Here is a 5,000-nt window from a genome sequence, read left to right on the forward strand (position 1 = left end):
TAATTTTTCAATTGTCATTTAGAGAAATTGAGCCACTGATGTGAAATTGTAACCTGTAATTAATGGTATCAATGAACCTGTAATGATTTCTGTGTGGCTGTAACTGTTCCAATGATGAGGGACGGGGCGTGGTGGTGGTGTTGGTGGTGGATGAGTTCCAGGCGGGTTAGCGGAGTCACGCGAGCGGGAGGGAATGCAGGCAGTATGTATTCAGTGTGAAAACGAACAAGATGGAGCGGAACGTGTTTGCACTAATGTTGCATCCGTAAAAACTTATTAAAACAGATGGGGGAAAACAGATGAATGGGAGAAAGTTGCGTTGCCATTGTTGCTGCGGCGCTTCCAATCGATCAGTCAGGCAGTTATTCATCAAAAGAGAAGTAGGAAGGCAACTCCCTCGCTACATCGTTGAATTTTCTGGGATCTCATCCTATAATCACCTTTTCTGGGAAAGGCATATTGCGCCAGAATTTTCTCTCTCTCTCTCTCTCTCTCTCTCTCTCTCTCTCTCTCTCTCTCTCTCTCTCTCTCTCTCTCTCTCTCTCTCTCTTCTTTTCTGTCTTTAATCACTCAGAAATGAAAGAAAAAAAAGAAAAAAATATAATGGCAAAGAAAGCAATAGACATTAATCTTTTAGTGTAGCAGGTTAGTACTGCTCCAATCACTATGCTAGACCAGTTCTGCCCCGCTCCGCCCCAATCCCTGGTCCCCGCGAAACTCTGCAGAACATGTTCCACGTTACTGCCTGATAACGCACGGCCCTCGCTGCCCTCAGTGGTACTCATGACATCATGCACTCATTTCGAGCTGACTGACCAAGTCCAACATTGCTGCAAGTTTTTTTCATCGTGTATCACCGCGGGAGGCAAGAGTAGGCGGTAAGGTTGCAAAACACTGACTCGGACGAACGTGCTTATTTATTTGCTTGCTGTCTAAGCAATGCAAACTTGCCAGTGAACCTCGCACGTCCTCCGTGACCGCTGTTCTTGATTCTAGTCACACAGCAGAATCTTTCAATCTTTTATGATACATTTTTTTTCTTTTCTTTAAATAATAATAATTTTGATTTTTTTTTTTTTTTTTTTTTGAGGGGGTTCTTTTGTTGCTCTGGTCTACTGGCTCCTATTCAATAAAAAAAAAAAATCCCTTGTAACAAGATACCATAATCAATGTTGTAAGCACACGAATTTCACATTAATGCAAACATGGACCTACTAATACCAATGTCTATGTCGGTAATAACATTTGGGGGCTGGCTACAAGATTCCCCAAGCTCTATAATGATATACTCGTACACGCTGACCAGTTTAAAGAGTCAACTCGGATAAGCCCTCAACTTTCTCTTTCTACTTACTTTTGATATATTCAACACGAGTAATACAATCCTGTGTATATCAGAGAGAGAGAGAGAGAGAGAGAGAGAGAGAGAGAGAGAGAGAGAGAGAGAGAGAGAGAGAGAGAGAGAGAGAGAGAGAGAGAGAGAGAGAGAGAGAGGTAGTCAGTAGACACATGCGAGTTAAATTTTACGTTCAGAGATACGAGTAAAGAATGCAAAACAGGTCAGGCCTCTCCATCTCCTCTTCCTCCCGTTCGTATTTTTCTCATCCTCCTCTTACTCTTCTTTTCTTCTCTCTCCACTATTCGCCACCGATGCCCGTCTCTCCCCTCTCCTTCCCTCCTTTACCATTCCCTGTACACATTCATCCCCCCTTCTCCCATCCCTCCCTACTTCACGCATAAGAAGAGGTAATTCATCCACTTCTCGCCTCTCACAGGTGGACCTCGACCCTTCTTTGACCTCCCACGCCCTCCACACTGCACAGAGGGCGTGGGAAGTGGAGCGAATAAACTGGAGTCCGAGGTAAAGTCTGGCAGGTGGAACAGAGGGAGATAAATGAAAAGAAACACATTGACTTGTCTCGTATTTTCTTCCTCTTCAGTTTCAATAACACCATCTCCTCTACTAATTGGATGTTCAACCTTCACCCTTCCACTGCAAGACATTTTTCTCATAATCATTTAGTTACAGTGTTTTAGGCGGCTTTGTGCTACACTCTCTCATTGTTGTGCGCTGGGAGAAGACGTGAGACACTTCCTATTCCGTCTTCGTTGGTTTGAATGCTGCTGAAAGGACGACTATACGATCAAAGACGGTTAAAAATAGAAAGAAAGAAAGAAAAATAAAAAGTTGGCATAATCACAGGTAAATAAATGTATGTGGGTCAGATGGACAGGCGAATAAATCACGCATCTGTTGGCATCTCATTCAAAGCTGATTCACGAAAGTCTGACGCACTTGCATGCCTATCAGTTTTATTCTTACGAGAGCCCCGGACCTGGTTTCAAGACAGAGTGAGAAGGAATAATTTATCATGTGTTTGGCTGTTTGCATCTCCTGCATTCCAGCCTTCCGTCTCTTGATTGTAAGAAGAGTTGATGCTGTCCATGTAAAAGAGGAGGAGGAGGAAGAGGAGGAGGAGGAGGAGGAGGAGGAGGAGGAGGAGGAGGAGGAGGAGGAGGAGGAGGAGGAGGAGGAGGAGGAGGAGGAGGAGAATGAAGAGGAGGAGGAGGAGGAGCTATGTTAATACAGATGCTGGTGATTTCACTTCCTTTTTGTGTTCCTCTACTTTGTTCCTTTTCTTGTGATTGTTGTTTTTGTTGTCATTATTGTTGTTTTCCCTGTCAGTCAAGCAATCCTCTTTCTCCTCCTTCTGCTAATCTTCTTTTCTTTTTATTTCTTCCTCTTCCTTTAATCTCTTCATTTTCATCTTCTCTTCCTTTATTTCTTCTCTTTTTTTCCTCCTAATCCTAATCTTCTCTTCTTTTATCTCTTCTCTTCTTTTATCTCTTCTCCTCCTCATCCTAGTCTTCTCTTCCTCTTTCTTTTCCTCCTAATCCTAATTCTTTTTTCCTTTATCTCCTCTCCTCCTAGTATTCTCTTCCTTTACTTCTTCTTCCTCTTCCTTTTCCTCTTCATCCTAATCTTCTCTTATTTATCTTCCTCTCCTACTCATCCTAGTCTTCTATTTCTTTATTTCTTAATATTTCCTTTCCCTCCTTATCTTAATCCTCTCCTTTTATCTCTTCTCTTCCTCATCCTTGTCTTCTCTTCCTTTATTTCTTCCTCTTCCTCCTCCTCCTCCACATCTTCCACAGCAGGGTCAAGTCAAGCGCTCAGAGGAAGGTCGGGGCGTGGCTGTACAGTTTCCCAGGTGGCAGGTGAAGGTGGAAAGTGGCGCCGCTAGGAGACACACGGAGGGGGAGGGTGTGGCTGGGAATGCATGTAGGCCTTAGTATTCGGTAGGTTGGCGGCGGTGGGAAGGACGGGGAGTGAGCTGGGATGACGAGGGGAAGGACGGGAAAAGGATTGCGGATGACGAGTGTCTTTGTGGTAGGGAGTGGGGTGGGGAGAGCAAGGGAGGCGTGGGTGTGCAAAGGAATGATTGATCGTCCACTGGTTTCCTGCACCTGTGTGGTTGTGACCAAGGTGAATGTAACGTTTCCTCTTATAGTACTCGCCTTGGGTGTCGCGGCGAGGCGAGGCTGTCTGAAGAGATTCCTTTGACTCGTGTCCTTTATGGTGTGACACGGAACGTGTGCTGCCGCAGGTTCTAGAAGGGTTACTAGCTCAGGAAACATTTTACCACACGACCATTACCCCTTTGACTGTTACGGATTTGAAGTTTATCATTAATGTGTGGTGCGGTTTAGGAATGCATCAGAAAGCTCTTGGAAAATATCCAGCCTCAGATTCCGTGGGAAGATCTTAATTACACAATTGTGCAATTAAGCTTTTGGCGATTTGACTGCTTCTCACCTCAACTCCTCAGGCCTGCCTGCTGTTGTTTAAAGTTCTGAAGACCGGTGCCAACGGGAGTAATGAAAGAATTTTGGTACATCAAACTTTATCTCCATTTACTAAAACCGCCTGTGATACTGGCCAGGAATCTTTCCTGCCCTACCTCTTTTCCCTTATTCATGAATTATCTTAAATCTTCTCATTATCCTATTGAATCTTGTGCTGACAACTCTACCCTGCACTTTTATGCATAATTTTCTCAACGCCCAACACGGCAGGATTTTCATTATTCTTGAAGACACGTCACAGAATGCTTGACTTCTGATGATCTGATCTTTCTCTAATTTCAAAATGTGGCGGAACAAACCTTATTTCGTTCAATGCCTTTCCACTATTCACTCGGCAAATCTTGCACACAACTATTTCTTCTTCGATGGCACACTTTTCTTCCTTTACCATATTAAATATTCTTGTTTTAATCTTATACGACTCAGAATTGATCATTCCATATCTCTTCTCATGCCAAAACGGCTTCTAAGAAGGTAGGTGTCCTGCTTTCGTTAATTATTTTTCTTCCGTCTCTGATAACTATTCCATGCAAGACCCTTATTTGTCTGAAATATGCCTCTCAGAGGTGGACGCTGAGGCCACTCCATCCACACAGTTCTTGATCAGGAAGAATGAAAAGCTTTTCGCCACATCGACTCCCCTCCTATAATTGAGTCTCTTCAGCCTCTCTGATGTCGCTGCAGTGTTGCATCACTTGTTGTCTTCTACCGTTATCTTTTTTAAGTTGACTGAATTGAACTTGCTAACTGCATATCTTTCCTCCTCCCATACCTATCTTGTCCTCTCTAATGCAAGAGTTAACAAGTATCTTTACTTTTTCTTCATCTTTGTCAATAAGTTCTGCAATTCTGCCTGAATCTGCATTTCCTTCTTCCTAACAACTCGAAAAATATCACGGCACTTCCAAATCTTTAAAGTGACTCTCTTTGAAATTGATTCTTCTCTTTTTTCAAGAGGGGAAGTTATCGGTTCTTAATCTAATTGTTTCTATTTGGCTTTCGTCTTTGCCTGCTTTGTGCATAATAAAGTCAATAATAATAACCTAAAGTAGTTTATGAGGATGATAACTTGCTCCTAGAAGTGACACTATATTACAGAAAGCGCATCACACAAACAAACAACACAAGCGAGA

This window comes from Portunus trituberculatus, chromosome 41, assembly GCF_017591435.1.
Source record: "Portunus trituberculatus isolate SZX2019 chromosome 41, ASM1759143v1, whole genome shotgun sequence".
Lineage (NCBI taxonomy): Eukaryota > Metazoa > Arthropoda > Malacostraca > Decapoda > Portunidae > Portunus > Portunus trituberculatus.